General features: G+C 45.2%; 1 long non-coding RNA gene across 1 annotated transcript; it reads left to right on the top strand.

Annotated features, from left to right (window-relative positions):
• The first annotated feature begins 215 nt into the window (after positions 1-215).
• LOC141088599 (uncharacterized) lies at positions 216-1827 on the top strand. The gene is made up of 5 exons (XR_012232004.1): positions 216-458; positions 549-617; positions 691-779; positions 862-942; positions 1075-1827. It is a non-coding gene; the product is annotated as an uncharacterized lncRNA (long non-coding RNA).
• Positions 1828-20537: the final 18710 nt, after the last annotated feature.

Below are 20537 nucleotides of genomic sequence, written 5' to 3'. Positions count from 1 at the left end.
TTAATGAATGTGAGCAACATGCCCAGACACAAGCATTAAGTTAGACCACTTATTAAGCGCTCTATGCTGGATGATATACAAGGGAATCAATGCCTGTTGACATTATGAGGTTAAAACGCCCCTTACACAGACAGGTGGAAGAGTGCTACTAAATAATCAATGCCTGGAAGGCATTAGGGGGTTAAAACACTCCTGATACAGAGAAGCACATAAGCGCCACTAAAGGATTCTCTCACAGCACATGCGCCCTACAGCTCAGCATGTTTCCTGAGCAGGAGATCTCTCAGACGCCCAGGTTTCCACAGTGCAGGAGCCAAGGGTGCGGCCATGTGACCATGATGACGCAGCACATCACGACATTCAGGCCGGGATAAAAACCCGGAAGTTTAGCCCACAGCCATGGTCTCCTCCCCACAGAGAGCGGCACAACCCACACGCCGAGAGAGACAGCATCCGAGGTAAGACAGAGGACATTAACCCCTGTAGCGCTATACCCCTGCAGCACTTCATGATACTACCTGCCTTCTTGACATGTCCCCTCTCCACAGCGCAATACCAGAAGCGACGAGGTCGCCATACCTACAGCTCTACATACACCAGAAGATTTATCACCCCAGGTGGGTTATACGACATTTAACCCTCACATTGCCTCATTCTACAACTGGCTTATGTGGCATCCTAAATTTACAGTGCAATACCATAGCGACGGATGTCGCCTATTTCCCGCACTGGAAAATTACACGGATATATACTGCAGGCCTGCAGAGCCAGCTACACAGGTACCTAAATTAATTGAGCACCGCACCTTCCCTTTAAAACTTGTGCATACGTTGCTCACTTTCATTTATAATGTCTTTCCAGGGTGTAATGAAAACAAAAGCGACAGTCGGTCGCCTCACTAATAACGCTATCTAGCTTATTACAAGCATATACAGCATCCAGGTAAAAAACAGAGGCACCCTTTCTAAAATGTTTTTTCTATTTCCTCCTTTTCCCCAGTGATTACTGGCACACATTTTTGGCTAATATGTGTTATAATGGCATCATTTTCACTCTCTTTCTTTCTCCTCCCAGGAGGACCAGAGTAATCAATCTGCATATAGCATAAGCACCGCTCCGATTCTCTCTGATAGTACCACCTATTATACTCAAATTACCTGGAGCACCTACCTTCTCACTGCCTTGAATGGTCTCTTGCCACAACCACAATCTGGAATGTAATATGGAACCGATAGTTCTTATTTTATCTTATTTTTTCCTGACATGATCTCTGAATGTTTGAAATGGACACCTCTATGAGACACCTCTATGGGCCACTCCTTCGTAGAACGATCACTTATGTCTGTTTTTTCAATTGGAGACTTTGATTGACATGATGATTTTTATCTTATCCCTCCCCTTTCCTTGATCCTTGGGCATCAGTGGAGAGTAATTATTATTGTTTTGTTCACTAGTCTGTTTACAATATTTCTAATTGTGATTTTGTTTATGTGTATTCCATACAGTAATCTTTAAGAGATTCTCTGATGAAGGTGCTATGCTGGACCGACAACGTTTAGAATTTAAACTTCACATGGATGCAAAATAAAAATGAAAAGTATTTTCAACAAATATTGAGTGCCAAGTTCATTATCGTCTCAGGAGGACCAGCGCACTCAATCCACGGATAGAATAAGCACAACCATATATCTGTTTGGGCACAATCTGCACCCAGTACTATGGCGCACTCATATCATTATTTAGCTTCATTTTACCTTCCTTTACTTTCACCAAGTATCATTCAACTGTTGGTTTTTCCTTAATACTGTTTTTTACATAGATACATACAGTGGGGCAAAAAAGTATTTAGTAAGTCAGCAATAGTGCAAGTTCCACCACTTAAAAAGATGAGAGGCGTCTGTAATTTACATCATAGGTAGACCTCAACTATGGGAGACAAACTGAGAAAAAAAAATCCAGAAAATCACATTGTCTGTTTTTTTTTCATTTTATTTGCATATTATGGTGGAAAATAAGTATTTGGTCAGAAACAAAATTTCATCTCAATACTTTGTGATATATCCTTTGTTGGCAATGACAGAGGTCAAACGTTTTCTGTAAGTCTTCACAAGGTTGCCACACACTGTTGTTGGTATGTTGGCCCATTCCTCCATGCAGATCTCTTCTAGAGCAGTGATGTTTTTGGCTTTTCGCTTGGCAACACGGACTTTCAACTCCCTCCAAAGGTTTTCTATAGGGTTGAGATCTGGAGACTGGCTAGGCCACTCCAGGACCTTGAAATGCTTCTTACGAAGCCACTCCTTTGTTGCCCTGGCGGTGTGCTTTGGATCATTGTCATGTTGAAAGACCCAGCCACGTTTCATCTTCAATGCCCTTGCTGATGGAAGGAGGTTTGCACTCAAAATCTCACGATACATGGCCCCATTCATTCTTTCATGTACCCGGATCAGTCGTCCTGGCCCCTTTGCAGAGAAACAGCCCCAAAGCATGATGTTTCCACCACCATGCTTTACAGTAGGTATGGTGTTTGATGGATGCAACTCAGTATTCTTTTTCCTCCAAACACGACAAGTTGTGTTTCTACCAAACAGTTCCAGTTTGGTTTCATCAGACCATAGGACATTCTCCCAAAACTCCTCTGGATCATCCAAATGCTCTCTAGCAAACTTCAGACGGGCCCGGACATGTACAGGCTTAAGCAGTGGGACACGTCTGGCACTGCAGGATCTGAGTCCATGGTGGCGTAGTGTGTTACTTATGGTAGGCCTTGTTACATTGGTCCCAGCTCTCTGCAGTTCATTCACTAGGTCCCCCCGCGTGGTTCTGGGAGTTTTGCTCACCGTTCTTGTGATCATTCTGACCCCACGGGGTGGGATTTTGCGTGGAGCACCAGGTCGAGGGAGATTATCAGTGGTCTTGTATGTCTTCCATTTTCTAATTATTGCTCCCACAGTTGATTTCTTCACTCCAAGCTGGTTGGCTATTGCAGATTCAGTCTTCCCAGCCTGGTGCAGGGCTACAATTTTGTTTCTGGTGTCCTTTGACAGCTCTTTGGTCTTCACCATAGTGGAGTTTGGAGTCAGACTGTTTGAGGGTGTGCACAGGTGTCTTTTTATACTGATAACAAGTTTAAACAGGTGCCATTACTACAGGTAATGAGTGGAGGAAAGAGCAGACTCTTAAAGAAGAAGTTACAGGTCTGTGAGAGCCAGAAATCTTGATTGCTTGGTTCTGACCAAATACTTATTTTCCACCATAATATGCAAATAAAATGAAAAAAAAACAGATAATGTGATTTTCTGGATTTTTTTTACTCAGTTTGTCTCCCATAGTTGAGGTCTACCAATGATGTAAATTACAGACGCCTCTCATCTTTTTAAGTGGTGGAACTTGCACTATTGCTGACTGACTAAATACTTTTTTGCCCCACTGTATATTCTCCTCACAGAAAAGCTATAAATTGCATCTTCCTGTGGATCTATCCCATGAGTCCAAGTCTTGAAAAGACGCTGATTCAACAGACTATGTTTGTTCTGACTATGTTTCTTTTCTCTTTTTTTCTTCCAATTCTATGTGCATCATGTGATATTTAATTCTCTATGATATTGAATTATTTCTCTCTTATATGTATTCTTGCAGCAAATCCTTAGAGAAACTCTGATGAAGGTCCAATGTGGGACCGAAAACGTTTAGTAAATGTTATCTGGATGCCAATAAAATGGAATCGCTTTTTTCACTACTTTCAGATCCAGCCAAATTGATTGGTCGTCGTTTCATGCTACAGATGAACAATGACCCAAAACATAAAGCCAAAGCAACCCAGGAGTTTATTAAAGTAAAGAAGTGGAATATTCTTGAATGGCCAAGTCAGTCACCTGATCTCAACCCAATTGAGCATGCATTTCACTTGTTAAAGACTAAACTTCAGACAGAAAGGCCCACAAATAGAGTTGAGCGACTTTTGTTTTTTTAGGGTCGCGTTTCGTTTCGTGAAAACCGACTTTTCCAAAAGTCGGGTCGAGCAAGATCGTCCGATTATAGGGAAAAGTCGGGGTCGTCCCGAAACACGAAACCCAATGTAAGTCAATGGGGAATAAAAGTCGGCAGTGAGAGGAGGACAGGAAACACACCTACAGTGCCCATTTGAATGCCAAAAGCATCAATTCTTCTTTCTTAAGCTTGTCAACCTTAATTAACTTCATAATACAAGTTACGCACTGAAAAATGGGGGTTATTTGGCTACAAACTGTGGGGGGGAGGGCTGGCTCCAGGTTTTCATGTGCCCTGGGCGAAAGAGCGCCCCTTTAACACATACCACAACTCATCATGCTCCGATACGGCAGAGAAATAGCGGTATAGTCCAATGAAAAATACCTCACTTTTTACATCTCATGACGAGGCCCATCTATTTCTCCATACAGAATCATTGGTCCCATATAATGTTTGAAACAGATATGATGAGCTCCACATAATGCTACAGTATATGTTGGTCCCCATGGATGAAGCTCCACTGTCTTATGGGCCCAAATAATGCTCCAAACATAATGGGCCTCATTTCTAATGCTCTAGTGTATAATGGGCCCTGTAAATGCTGCTCCAGTGTCTGATGTCCACCTTTGGAATGTTCCAGTGTATGGTGGGCCCCATCTATCATTCTCCAGAGTATAGTGCTCCCCAAAAATTGCTGTCCCAACATTGAAAACAATCAAATAAGTCTCCTCGCTAGGGAATCCCTGTACTTGTCTGGACAGGTGCTGTAGCTTGCTTAACAGCTCGCCAGCCGTTCTCACGCCCAGTATGGATTACACGTGATTGCACAAAGGTGAGAAAGGGTACCGTATCCCCAGATAACATGTATGGATAGCGCACACATTCAAAATATATGTCTCAGGAGGCAGGCTCAGACGGTGTTAGGCCCAGTATGGATTGCACGTGATTGCACAAAGGTTAGAAAGGGTACCGTATCACCGGATAACATGTATGGATAGCGTACACATTCAAAATATATGTCTATACAGCATGAGGCAGGCTCAGACGGTGTTAGGCCCAGTATGGATTGCACGTGATTGCACAAAGGTTAGAAAGGGTACCGTATCCCCAGATAACATGTATGGATAGCGTACACATTCAAAATATATGTCTCAGGAGGCAGGCTCAGACGGTGTTAGGCCCAGTATGGATTGCACGTGATTGCACAAAGGCTAGAAAGGGTACCGTATCCCCGGATAACATGTATGAATAGCGTACACATTCAAAATATATGTCTATACAGCATGAGGCAGGCTCAGACGGTGTTAGGCCCAGTATGGATTGCACGTGATTGCACAAAGGTTAGAAAGGGTACCGTATCCCTGGATAACATGTATGGATAGCGTACACATTCAAAATATATGTCTCAGGAGGCAGGCTCAGATGGTGTTAGGCCCAGTATGGATTGCACGTGATTGCACAAAGGTTAGAAAGGGTACCGTATCACCGGATAACATGTATGGATAGCGTACACATTCAAAATATATGTCTATACAGCATGAGGCAGGCTCAGACGGTGTAAGGCCCAGTATGGATTGCACGTGATTGCACAAAGGTTAGAAAGGGTACCGTATCCCCAGATAACATGTATGGATAGCGTACACATTCAAAATATATGTCTCAGGAGGCAGGCTCAGACGGTGTTAGGCCTAGTATGGATTGCACGTGATTGCACAAAGGTTAGAAAGGGTACCGTATCCCCGGATAACATATATGGATAGCGTACACATTCAAAATATATGTCTATACAGCATGAGGCAGGCTCAGACGGTGTTAGGCCCAGTATGGATTGCACGTGATTGCACAAAGGTTAGAAAGGGTACCGTATCCCTGGATAACATGTATGGATAGCGTACACATTCAAAATATATGTCTCAGGAGGCAGGCTCAGACGGTGTTAGCCCCAGTATGGATTGCACGTGATTGCACAAAGGTTAGAAAGGGTACTGTATCCCCGGATAACATGTATGGATAGCGTACACATTCAAAATATATGTCTATACAGCATGAGGCAGGCTCAGACGGTGTTAGGCCCAGTATGGATTGCACGTGATTGCACAAAGGTTAGAAAGGGTACCGTATCCCTGGATAACATGTATGGATAGCGTACACATTCAAAATATATGTCTCAGGAGGCAGGCTCAGACGGTGTTAGGCCCAGTATGGATTGCACGTGATTGCACAAAGGTTAGAAAGGGTACCGTATCCCCAGATAACATGTATGAATAGCGTACACATTCAAAATATATGTCTCAGGAGGCAGGCTCAGACGGTGTTAGGCCCAGTATGGATTGCACGTGATTGCACAAAGGTTAGAAAGGGTACCGTATCCCCGGATAACATGTATGGATAGCGTACACATTCAAAATATATGTCTATACAGCATGAGGCAGGCTCAGACGGTGTTAGGCCCAGTATGGATTGCACGTGATTGCACAAAGGTTAGAAAGGGTACCGTATCCCCGGATAACATGTATGGATAGCGTACACATTCAAAATATATGTCTATACAGCATGAGGCAGGCTCAGACGGCGTTAGGCCCAGTATGGATTGCACGTGATTGCACAAAGGTTAGAAAGGGTACCGTATCCCCAGATAACATGTATGGATAGCGTACACATTCAAAATATATGTCTCAGGAGGCAGGCTCAGACGGTGTTAGGCCCAGTATGGATTGCACGTGATTGCACAAAGGTTAGAAAGGGTACCGTATCACCGGATAACATGTATGGATAGCGTACACATTCAAAATATATGTCTCAGGAGGCAGGCTCAAACGGTGTTAGGCCCAATATGGATTGCACGTGATTGCACAAAGGTTAGAAAGGGTACCGTATCCCCGGATAACATGTATGGATAGCGTACACATTCAAAATATATGTCTATACAGCATGAGGCAGGCTCAGACGGTGTTAGGCCCAGTATGGATTGCACGTGATTGCACAAAGGTTAGAAAGGGTACCGTATCCCCGGATAACATGTATGGATAGCGTACACATTCAAAATATATGTCTATACAGCATGAGGCAGGCTCAGACGGTGTTAGGCCCAGTATGGATTGCACGTGATTGCACAAAGGTTAGAAAGGGTACCGTATCCCCGGATAACATGTATGGATAGCGTACACATTCAAAATATATGTCTATACAGCATGAGGCAGGCTCAGACGGTGTTAGGCCCAGTATGGATTGCACGTGATTGCACAAAGGTTAGAAAGGGTACCGTATCCCTGGATAACATGTATGGATAGCGTACACATTCAAAATATATGTCTCAGGAGGCAGGCTCAGACGGCGTTAGGCCCAGTATGGATTGCACGTGATTGCACAAAGGTTAGAAAGGGTACCGTATCACCGGATAACATGTATGGATAGCGTACACATTCAAAATATATGTCTATACAGCATGAGGCAGGCTCAGACGGTGTTAGGCCCAGTATGGATTGCACGTGATTGCACAAAGGTTAGAAAGGGTACCGTATCCCCAGATAACATGTATGGATAGCGTACACATTCAAAATATATGTCTCAGGAGGCAGGCTCAGACGGTGTTAGGCCCAGTATGGATTGCACGTGATTGCACAAAGGTTAGAAAGGGTACCGTATCACCGGATAACATGTATGGATAGCGTACACATTCAAAATATATGTCTATACAGCATGAGGCAGGCTCAGACTGTGTTAGGCCCAGTATGGATTGCACGTGATTGCACAAAGGTTAGAAAGGGTACCGTATCACCGGATAACATGTATGGATAGCGTACACATTCAAAATATATGTCTATACAGCATGAGGCAGGCTCAGACGGTGTTAGGCCCAGTATGGATTGCACGTGATTGCACAAAGGTTAGAAAGGGTACCGTATCACCGGATAACATGTATGGATAGCGTACACATTCAAAATATATGTCTATACAGCATGAGGCAGGCTCAGACGGTGTTAGGCCCAGTATGGATTGCACGTGATTGCACAAAGGTTAGAAAGGGTACCGTATCCCCGGATAACATGTATGGATAGCGTACACATTCAAAATATATGTCTATGCATCAGGAGGCAGGCTCAGACGGTGTCAGGCACAGTATGGATTTGACGGCCCAGATTACACAGCGGAGGAGCAGGGAGAGGTAAAGATTGCAAATGCTGGGGCCCTGCCCAAGCAAGGGGGGCCCACTCGTGGGCGTCGGTACTGGCACTGGGCCCCTCATAGTACAGCGGTGTGTCTGACGGCGGGTGTGCACCACCACCGTCAGAGACACTTGATTGCACTATGAGGGACCCTGTGCCAGTGCCCGCACCCAAGAGTCGGCCTACCCACCTGTCCAGGGCAACGGCACTCGCACGGTGTCATGCGCTAGGTGGTGACCCCGGCCATGGGGGGGAGGCAGCACAGTTAGGGAGTTTTAGAAAGTGGCATATGTTGATGTTGGACATTCAGCTGATGCAAAAGGCGAAATAGGTGAAGTACCAGGAAGAGGTGGACCAAAGCAAGCCATTTTTCTGTCACCCTATGTGTCATCAGGGGAAGGTGGGACAAAATCCTTGGAAACCCATGCGTGGTTCATTTTAATGAAGGTTAGATCATCCACATTTTGGTTTGACAGACGGGTCCTTTTTTCTGTCAGGATTGATCCAGCTGCACTGAAGACTCTTTCCGATAGCACACTTGCAGCTGGGCAAGCGAGCTCCTGTAAGGCATATTGGGCCAATTCAGGCCAGGTGTCCAGTTTAGCGGCCCAATAGTCAAAGGGGAATGACCTGTGTGGGAGAACATCGATATGGGAGGAAAAGTAGTTTGTAACCATAGTTGACAACTGCTGTCTCCTGTCACTTTCCATCGATGCAGTATTACCAGTTGTGTGAGCGGTATTTGAAAAATCAGTCCACAACATTGTCAAGGACCCCCTGTCTCCAACGCCACTTCTGCTGTGTGCACCACGAACACCTCTGCCAAGCTGCCCCCGGCCCGTACGGCTCGTGTGAGAACCATCACCGCTGCTGTGTGCTGGGAATGCCTCAAGCAACCGATTTACCAGAGTTGCTTGTTTATTAGCCAATATTAGGTCAAGGTTCTCCTGTGGCATGATGTTTTGTAATTTGCCTTTATAGAGTGGATCCAGGATGCTGGCCAACCAGTAGTCGTCATCGTTCATCATTTTGGCAATGCGGGGGTCCCTTTTTAGGATCCGCAAGGCATAATCTGACATGTGGGCCAATGTTCCCGGTGTCAATGATGCACTGCGAGTGCTGGGTGGAGGAGCACTTTCTGGCAAATCCACATCCCTCCAGTCACGCACAAACCCTGTACCAGACCTTGCCACGCCAACATTTTCACTTGCCCCACGAGATGCATCCTCCTCCCCTAAGTAATCATCCCCATCATCATCCTCCTCCTCCTCTTCTTCCTCCACCTCGTCCAGGAGAGGTCCCTGAGCAGACAATGGCTGAATGTCATCAAGGATTCCCTCCTCCTCTTCCTCCTCGTCAACATTGGCTGCAGACGCCTGCTCCTTAAGGTGCGTCAAAGTTTGCATGAGCAGACGCATAAGTGGGATGCTCATGCTTAGTATGGCGTCGTCTGCGCTTACCAGCCGTGTGCATTCCTCAAAACACTGAAGGACTTTACAAAGGTCTTTCAGCTTCGACCACTGCACACCTGTCAACTCCATGTCTGCTCTCAAAGTGCCTGGCCGTGTATCCTCCTACAAATGCATTATGGCCTGCCTCTGCTCGCACAGCCGCTCCACCATGTGCAGGGTGGAGTTCCACCTTGTTGCAATGTCGATAATGAGGCGGTGGTTGGGAAGGTGGAGCAATCGCTGCAGCTTCTGCATACGAACGGAGTGTACAGGCGACCGGCGGATGTGCGCGCACAATCTTCGCACCTTATGGAGCAGGGCTGTTAACTCCAGATAATTTTTGAGGAAGCACTGCACCACCAGGTTCAAGGTGTGAGCCAAGCAAGGTATGTGGCTGAGTTTTGAAAGGGCTATGGCTGCCACAAAATTACGGCCGTTATCACTAACTACCTTGCCTGCCTCAAGATGTACACTGCCCAGCCATGACTCAGTTTGTCGCTTCAAGTACTCGGCCAGCACCTCGGCGGTGTGTCTGTCGCCCAAACACATCATCTGCAACACAGCCTGCTGACGCTTTCCACTAGCTGCTCGATAGGGGGACACATCGTGTGCAACAGTGGCAGCTGCAGATGGAGTGCTCGTACGACTGCGCTCTGTGGACGAGCTTTCGCTTCTGGAGGAGGAGGAGGAGGGTCGAACGCCTACAGCCAACTGTTTCCTATACCGTGGGCTAGGCAGCACTGTCCCACCACCGCTGTCCCCTGTGGACCCTGCATCCACCACATTAACCCAGTGCGCAGTGATGGACACGTAACGGCCCTGGCCATGCCGACTGGACCATGCATCAGTTGTGAGGTGCACCTTTCCGCTCACTGACTGCTTGAGTGCATGGACAATGCGGTCTTTCACATGATGGTGGAGGGCTGGGATGGCTTTACGAGAGAAGAAGTGGCGACTGGGTAGGTCATAGCGTGGTACTGCATAGGCCATGAGTTCGCGGAAAGCTGTGCTTTCCACCAACCGAAAGGGCATCATCTCAAACGAGATTAGTTTGGCAATGTGGGCGTTCAAACCCAGTGTACGCGGATGAGAGACTGAGTACTTTCTTGACCTACTCATAGTGTCTGGGAGGGTGAGCTGGACTTGAGAGCTGCATATGGTGGAAGTAGCGGTGGACAGGGCGGACTGAGAGAGGGTTGATGATGGTGATGGAGTTGGTGTTCTTTCTGATGGCCTAGAATCAGTCTTTCGTTGATATAACAGTGGGATTCCCTGATTGCTGTGGTCTTGCAACGACACCTCAACATTTGCTGCTGTGCTAACCGGTGGGCTTACAGTGGGGGAAACAATGTAGCGTTGCTGACTACCTTCGTTGTGATCAGTTGCACATGTGGCACTTGAGGTTTGGTGTTGTGTCCACGCTTGCAAGTGCATGCTGGTTAAATGTCTAAGCATGCAACTGGTATTCAAATTTTTCAGATTTTTCCCTCGGCTAAAGGTCTTTGCGCACTTCTTACAGATAACCTTGGCCTGATCATGAGGATTTTGTTCAAAAAAGTGCCACACTGCACTCTTCCTACTTTGGCAGACATTTTGCGGCCTAGCACGCTGTGATCTTTTGACCCTCTGGACAAGCTGTCCAGCAACTCTTTTGATGTTTGGAACCTGTCTTTGGAGTGCTCCGGGCCTGCCAGATAACAGCTGTTGCGATGTCGATGTCTGCTGTGGATGCTCCTCATCTGAGCTATTGAAAGCAGCACCCTCTTCCCCCAATGGATGCCAATCTGGGTCAACAACTGGGTCATCCATCACCTCCTCTTCTATGTCATGTGCACCTTCCTCTGTGTCACCGTGTATGGTGGTATAGTGTGCGGGAAGGGGCACCTGAGTCTCATCAGGGTCAGAATCTGGCTCTGTACACTGCGAGGACAATGTAGTGCTCTGAGTGAATGTACCAGCAGAATCATCCATCAGCGGCTGTGCATCAGTGCACTCCATGTCAGATTCATCTTGGCCTGGGTAATTCACCATTTCACTTGATAATCCAGGCATGGTATGTGAAAACAGCTCCATGGAGTAATCAGTAGTATGGCCTGCGTCATCCTTCAATCTTGGTTGGGGTGAAGGACACAAGGAAAGGTGTGGTTCATGAACATGAGCCTCCAATGACGACTCAGTGCTTTTACTTTTTACAACTGAAGAAGAGGAGGCGATAGAGCTGGAGGCTGAGTCAGCAATGTAAGACAAAACTTTTTCCTGATGCTCTGGCTTTAAAAGCGGTTTGCCAACTCCTAGAAAACTAAGCGTTGGAGGCCTTATGTAGCCAGACGATGACGCAGGGTCAGCACCTCCTGCATTCGGTCCTATTTTGCTCTTGCCACTACCATCAGATCCACCACCAACACCATCATTACCAGCTGCCAACCCCCGCCCAATTCCACGGCCTCTTCCACCAGCCTTCCTCATTTTTGGTAGAAATGTAGACAAAATCCAACAAACTATATAGTAATGTAAAACAAAGTACAAGGTGTCTATAGGACAGGGGAGATTTTGAATATCTGCACACACTTTTGGACACTGGACACTTTTGGATTGTGTGAGGCCCACTGATATCTGAGCGCTATGTGACAGGCTCGATGGCACTGCTGTGACAAAAGTGACTAGAGGATAAGGGAGATTTTGAATATCTGCACACACTTTTGGACACTGGACATTTTTGGATTGTGTGAGGCCCACTGATAACTCAGCGCTATGTGACAGGCTCGATGGCACTGCTGTGACAAAAGTGACTAGAGGATAAGGGAGATTTTGAATATCTGCACACACTTTTGGACACTGGACACTTTTGGATTGTGTGAGGCCCACTGATATCTCAGCGCTATGTGACAGGCTCGATGGCACTGCTGTGACAAAAGTGACTAGAGGATAAGGGAGATTTTGAATATCTGCACACACTTTTGGACAGTGGACACTTTTGGATTGTGTGAGGCCCACTGTTATCTCAGCGCTATGTGACAGGCTCGATGGCACTGCTGTGACCTAAGTGACTAGAGGATAAGGGAGATTTTGAATATCTGCACACACTTTTGGACACTGGACACTTTTGGATTGTGTGAGGCCCACTGATATCTCAGTGCTATGTGACAGGCTCGATGGCACTGCTGTGACAAAAGTGACTAGAGGATAAGGGAGATTTTGAATATCTGCACACACTTTTGGACACTGGACACTTTTGGATTGTGTGAGGCCCACTGATATCTCAGCGCTATGTGACAGGCTCGATGGCACTGCTGTGACAAAAGTGACTAGAGGATAAGGGAGATTTTGAATATCTGCACACACTTTTGGACACTGGACACTTTTGGATTGTGTGAGGCCCACTGTTATCTCAGCGCTATGTGACAGGCTCGATGGCACTGCTGTGACCTAAGTGACTAGAGGATAAGGGAGATTTTGAATATCTGGACACACTTTTGGACACTGGACACTTTTGGATTGTGTGAGGCCCACTGATATCTCAGCGCTATGTGACAGGCTCGATGGCACTGCTGTGACAAAAGTGACTAGAGGATAAGGGAGATTTTGAATATCTGCACACACTTTTGGACACTGGACACTTTTGGATTGTGTGAGGCCCACTGATATCTCAGCGCTGTGTGACAGGCTCGATGGCACTGCTGTGACAAAAGTGACTAGAGGATAAGGGAGATTTTGAATATCTGCACACACTTTTGGACAGTGGAAACTTTTGGATTGTGTGAGGCCCACTGTTATCTCAGCGCTATGTGACAGGCTCGATGGCACTGCTGTGACCTAAGTGACTAGAGGATAAGGGAGATTTTGAATATCTGCACACACTTTTGGACACTGGACACTTTTGGATTGTGTGAGGCCCACTGATATCTCAGCGCTATGTGACAGGCTCGATGGCACTGCTGTGACAAAAGTGACTAGAGGATAAGGGAGATTTTGAATATCTGCACACACTTTTGGACACTGGACACTTTTGGATTGTGTGAGGCCCACTGATATCTCAGCGCTATGTGACAGGCTCGATGGCACTGCTGTGACCTAAGTGACTAGAGGATAAGGGAGATTTTGAATATCTGCACACACTTTTGGACACTGGACACTTTTGGATTGTGTGAGGCCCACTGATATCTCAGCGCTATGTGACAGGCTCGATGGCACTGCTGTGACAAAAGTGACTAGAGGATAAGGGAGATTTTGAATATCTGCACACACTTTTGGACAGTGGACACTTTTGGATTGTGTGAGGCCCACTGTTATCTCAGCGCTATGTGACAGGCTCGATGGCACTGCTGTGACCTAAGTGACTAGAGGATAAGGGAGATTTTGAATATCTGCACACACTTTTGGACACTGGACACTTTTGGATTGTGTGAGGCCCACTGATATCTCAGCGCTATGTGACAGGCTCGATGGCACTGCTGTGACAAAAGTGACTAGAGGATAAGGGAGATTTTGAATATCTGCACACACTTTTGGACACTGGACACTTTTGGATTGTGTGAGGCCCACTGTTATCTCAGCGCTATGTGACAGGCTCGATGGCACTGCTGTGACAAAAGTTACTAGAGGATAAGGGAGATTTTGAATATCTGCACACACTTTTGGACACTGGACACTTTTGGATTGTGTGAGGCCCACTGATATCTCAGCGCTATGTGACAGGCTCGAAGGCACTGCTGTGACAAAAGTGACTAGAGGATAAGGGAGATTTTGAATATCTGCACACACTTTTGGACAGTGGACACTTTTGGATTGTGTGAGGCCCACTGATATCTCAGCGCTATGTGACAGGCTCGATGGCACTGCTGTGACCTAAGTGACTAGAGGATAAGGGAGATTTTGAATATCTGCACACACTTTTGGACACTGGACACTTTTGGATTGTGTGAGGCCCACTGATATCTCAGCGCTATGTGACAGGCTCGATGGCACTGCTGTGACAAAAGTGACTAGAGGATAAGGGAGATTTTGAATATCTGCACACACTTTTGGACACTGGACACTTTTGGATTGTGTGAGGCCCAATGAATATCTGTGCGCTATGTGACAGGCTCGATGGCACAGCTGTGACCAAAGTGACTAGAGGATAAGGGAGATTGGATTGCTTTTAAAAAAGCAGTTTGCGGAGCAGTGGGTAAACAGCAATGCCAGCCTGTCAGGAAGCCTTAAAAGGCAGCCCAACAACCAACACCACTGATACACCACTATATAGCCTCCCCTTGCACTGCACACACAGTGACTGGTGTGTTGTGCAGGCCAAATTGCTATCAGCAGCAGAAGCAGTTTTTTTTTCTTCTCAGCAGGACAAAAAAAAAAAATTGGGATTGCTTAAGCAGTTTGAGGCCCAATGAATATCTGAGCGCTATGTGACAGGCTCGATGGCGCAGCTGTGACCAAAGTGACTAGAGGATAAGGGAGATTGGATTGCTTTTAAAAAAGCAGTTTGTGGAGCAGTGGGTAAACAGCAATGCCAGCCTGTCAGGAAGCCTTAGAAGGCAGCCCAACAACCAACACCACTGATACACCACTATATAGCCTCCCCTTGCACTGCACACACAGTGACTGGTGTGTTGTGCAGGCCAAATCGCTAGCATCAGAAGCAGTTTTTTTGTCTTCTTCCCTGCCTAACGCTCTCCCTACAGAATCAGCAGCAACCTCTCCCTATGCTAAGATCGGCAGAAGTAAGATGGCGGTCAGCGTGCACGCCCTTTTATACCCCCTGTGATGCCCACCAAAGCAAGCCAATCACTTGCATGCCCTTCTGAAAGATGGTGGTGACCCGTGTCTATGTCATCACGTTGCCCACAGTGTCCGTGGATCCTGATTGGCTGAAAAAGAGCGCAAAACAAACTTTTGAAACGCGACTTTGGCGCGTAAGTCGCCGACCTCGTGGCCGACCTCATCCTAGGGTCGGGTTTCATTTCATGAAACCCGACTTTGCCAAAAGTCGGTGACTTTTGAATTTTTTTGACCCGTTTCGCTCAACTCTACCCACAAACAAACAGCAACTGAAAACCACCGCAGTGAAGGCCTGGCAGAGCATCAAAAAGGAGGAAACACAGCGTGTGGCGATGTCCATGAGTTTAAGACTTCAGGCAGTCATTGCCAACAAAGGGTTTTCAACCAAGTACTAGAAATGAACATTTTACTTACAATTATTTAATCTGTCCAATTTCTTTTGGACCCTTTAAAAACAGGGTGGCACATGTTAAGTAGCTGAACCTCCTAAACCCTTCATCCAATGTTAATGTGGATACCCTCAAATGAAAGCTGAAAGTCTGAACTTCAACTGCATCTGAATTGTTTTGTTTAAAATTCATTGTGCTAATGTCTAGAACCAAAATTAGAAAAATGTTGCCTCTGTCCAAATATATATGGACCTAACTGTAAAATGTCAATGTTGAATTCTGCCCTAGGATACATATATCATAGTTAGTCCAATCCATGGAGTTGCTGCCAATGCTGGAAGATACACAAATGTTTCTAAGTACCCCAGCATTGACCTATGGTATTTATAGAGATTTGTTCACCATTGGTTGCCAGATCTATTTAATGTTCCTGATGTGAAAAGAAATAAACATGCATTAGTAAACAGAAACTTTCTATGACTACAATATATTATCCTATTTAATAATAATTAAAAACAGATTTGTGCTGTCTTAATGAAACATTCTTTATTGCAGCAGCAGCCTTTTTTTGACGATGGAGTATCCAACACCGGTTTTGTGAACTTTATGAACTTGTCTTGGAAGAATGATTCCTGTGGTGCGTGGGGAATTAGCTGGCCTACATACTTTTGATTGCCATGGTTGAGTAGATAAGAGGCAAATTTATTCAAGCTTCTCTGTCCAAATGTCAAATTGTTTATCTGTAACATTAAAGCAAAATATGCAAATTTATAGTAAAATGTTTGCATTTCATATACAGTGATTAAGAAAGCTCTTTAAATGCTTGCATTGTAAATAAAAGTGCTTTCATTGTTTTTCTTATGCTCACACTTCATTTACATCTTTAATGTGAAATTTTTGAGTGGAAGGACAACAAGAGATGAATAAATCGAAGCAAATTTGGGTTAAATTTTAGGAAATTCGCAGGTACTAGTGAATTTGAACAATTAACAAATCGGTCCAGGCAAATTGCCCCAAAAATAAATGCCATTTTTTGACACATTGTAGAAGATAACATCAGCCACAGAAGACTGAGTTGGCCACAGGAACAATCGTGCTGGCATCTAGATAATGTCTTGCAGCTATCATATTAGATGTGGTTGTCCCAACGAAGTATGTATACTTCAAAACACGTTGACAAATAAACCATCTACACTCCAGTTTCCATTACCTGCACTATCAGCTGAGATTGGAACCCCTGCTCCATGGTGGCTTGCCCTCACTTGTCCTGGTTGCCCCTGCTAGACATTTGGATAATATGATGCACTTCTAGTCTAGACAACATAGGTACTATTCTAAAAAGAAGCAATTTAAAGCGTACCACATATAAATAATATAATATAATTATTGTTTTTGCCGTTTTGTCATGATATCAGTCTCTGTGTCTCACGCCTCGATGAGTTTCACCACTTGTTTGATCATCAGGAGGTTAAATTCAAAGTTATGAGAGGTAGAGATAATCATAAAGATGCAGGACAATTATTAGCTCATTGTGAGGGTAACACTATGGTGATAATTTATTGGATCAACAACAGTGAACAACATAGTATAATCCCAGCAAATATATAAGATGTTGCAAATTACAGAGTCTCACCCTTCCATTGACTCACTGAAAAATTAAACATCTGTGATTGCAGGGCTTCCAGAGTCAACCTACCCAACCTGCAGCACCCTGGTTTTGGTGGGCACCTACAGAGAGGAGGTAGCGGCAAGCCTGCATTCTCTGAATGCCTCTATGGGTTCAGTAATGGGCAGTGGACCAAATCAGTATACTTCTAGTTGGAGCCATGCTGCTTTGGCTGCTGTCCTCTAGAGTGTCCCTGTAGAAGGATAAGTCAATTTTTATATTTTTATACCCACAGCTATTTTTAGGCCATTACTCACAGGTTTGGGGGAAGGGTGGAATAGGTCATCTCTGTTAGGCGTTGAGTTTTCCCCGCTGCACAGGGAGAATCTCGAGCCATGCTCTCTGCGGTCTCCGATTCCTCTGCAGCCACAGAGATTCCTGCTCAGCAGGGTCGTCGATCCAGGCATCTTGCCAAGGCTGATGCTAGACGTCTGGTTGCTCCTTCTGGCTCTGCTGTGACTCCGTGCCTGAGTCAGCAGCAAGTAGATGCTTCTGGGACTAAGTCCTATCTTTTGGGTACTGAGCATGCCTGTGGGATGACCTCTTATTGGAGGTCGGAGGTCACATGCGCAGGTCCTGCTCCTGCTCGGATTGGTCCACCACTGGGAAGGTCCTGGAAAGACTCCACTATAAAAGAGACGCATGGCCACTCGGCCATGCGCTAGTATAGACTCTTATGCTTATTTGTGTGTATGATGATGGTTGCATGTATCTGGTGACTGACTCATTAAGATTCTCCCTTTGATACGCATGTTGGTGAGGGATTCAGAGTGAGATTCAGCGCTAATGGGTGGCAATGCTCATGCCACTGTGCTCCCAGTACTCTGCTCACACTAGCGTCCGACTGTGCCTCCCTGCTATGTGCACTGTTGTACCGCACCAGGTAGCTGTGACCGCCGTGCGCACCTCTAGCGCTTTCCTCCCCATCTTGGGTAGTTAGTTTCATCCGCTGAAGCGGTACTGTGTGCACTTGGTGCAATTTATATACTGTTACATTTTGCTGGCACCGCAGCGGCAGCGCCGAGCTCTGATGGTCTAGAGGAGCTCTAGTCCGGTGTCTCTAGCACAGGGCTGTGACCCCTAATTAGTGCTCACTTAGCCGAGCTCTGTGAGTTCAACAGGCTCCGGCGTTTGTTTCAGTGGCTCTGTGGAGCAACAGAGTTTGCCTCTATTCACACTTGGGGAAGTTAACCCACATGTGAGCAAGCGTTTACCCACCATCTAGCTCTGCCATTACTCCATTAGGTTCCATCTCTGCACGGTGGACTCTGGGCTGCGAACGCACCTCATATCTCCTTTCATATTATTTGGTGCGTTCTGCCAGCCCCTAACATTCTCTCATTGTTTGAGTGTTCAATTAACCTGCATATTTTGTCTTTCAATGTTTGCAAAACAACAAGTGGCATGGACTGATACAAATGGTAGTCAGCAGATATTCACCAGCAAACAAACATTGATTGTTCAATTAACATGCACCTTTGTAACTCAAAGATAGCAAAACAATAACCTGTGAGTGGTACAATAGGTTGTCAGCAACCATTAAACAAGTCAACAAACATCAATTCAACCTGTAACAAGAGTCAACATTTAGACTTACATGAATAATAAAAAAAACTAAAGATATGAAATGGGATATAAACTTGTGTGCATATGCAGCATGTATGCGCAAGTTCACACTGGCCACTGAACAGAAAAAGAAAAATAAAGACTGAAACATAACAATTGAATACCCTGCAGTAAATAAATAAACAGCAATATTGCATGAAAATAATTTAGGGTACTTAGTTAACATTTTTTATTAAAAAATTGCAAAAGCCATCCCACCACGTCACGGTGACCCTTATTGGGACAGTCCTAACTTTAATATTCAAAACCTTACCATTTGTAACGTGACATGCATGTGAATAAGGGCTTAGAAGGACTTGGTCCAGCCATATGGAACCACATCAATATAATGTCCAACTCAAAGAAAAAGCAGTCCACACCTTTATATGCACATTCTGCAAACAAACTGAAAAAAACCTAAAGATATGAACTGGATTATAAACTGAAGTGCATGCAGCATGCAAGCGCACATTTACACTGGTCACTGAACAGAAAAAAAGCAAAGAGAGAAACATAATGATTGAATGCCCTGCAGTACATAAATAAACAAACAGCAATAGTGCATGAAAATAAAATATGGTACTTAGTTAACATGTGTTTTAATAAAAAAATGCTAAAGCCATCTCATCACTTCATGGTGACCCTAATTAGGATAGTCATAACTATAATATTAACACTTTTCCAATCTTAGACGTATAGTTATGTCTAAGGTGGTCTACCCCTGTTTGATGCATGCTCTGGCAATGAGCCTGCAACTTTTCCGGCACATGTCAGCTGATTTCATCAGCTGACATGTGCCCCTGACAGCTGCGGTTGGAATAGTGATCTATTCGCAGCTGTTAACAAGCTAAATGGCTCTGACATCAGCATTTAACACAATCGCGCCAGAAGCACACCACTAATCCCGCCTTTGTAACATGACTGCGGGTCACTGATGGGTTGGCATCTAGAATCTGCAGCAGACCCCTGTGAATGTCATTACTAGATTGCTATGAGCACCACCCAGCGGTCAGCGCTTATAGCAAGTAAGCATTTCTGCTTCTGTAGAAGCCCTGCTCTGTGTAGCACAAGTGATCGGATCATGACAGCTTCTAGTCTCCAATGGAGACTTATAGCAGCAAGTATAAAAAAAATTAAAATATTAAAAAAAAAAAAAAAATTCAAATCACCCCCATTCACTCCACTCAAGATAAAACAATTAAAAAAATTCATGTTTGTTATCATCGCATTCAGAATTGTCCGATCTCTCACTATATAAAAAGAATTAATCCGATCGGTAAACGGAGTAATGAGAAAAAAACATCAAAGCGCCTGAATTGTGTGTTTTTGGTTGCTGCCACATTGCATTAAAATGCAATAACGGTATGGTATCAATAAAGACATCAGCTTGGCACGCAAAAAATAAGCCCTCACCCAGCCCCAGATCATGAAAAATTCACCACTTAAATAAAAAAGAATCTAGACATGTTTGGTATGTACGAACTTGAAAAGACCTGGA

Source organism: Dendrobates tinctorius, unplaced genomic scaffold (assembly GCF_039654945.1).
Source record: "Dendrobates tinctorius isolate UK_male_01 unplaced genomic scaffold, ASM3965494v1 ptg000003l, whole genome shotgun sequence".
Lineage (NCBI taxonomy): Eukaryota > Metazoa > Chordata > Amphibia > Anura > Dendrobatidae > Dendrobates > Dendrobates tinctorius.
This window is presented reverse-complemented; position numbering and strand designations above follow the sequence as displayed.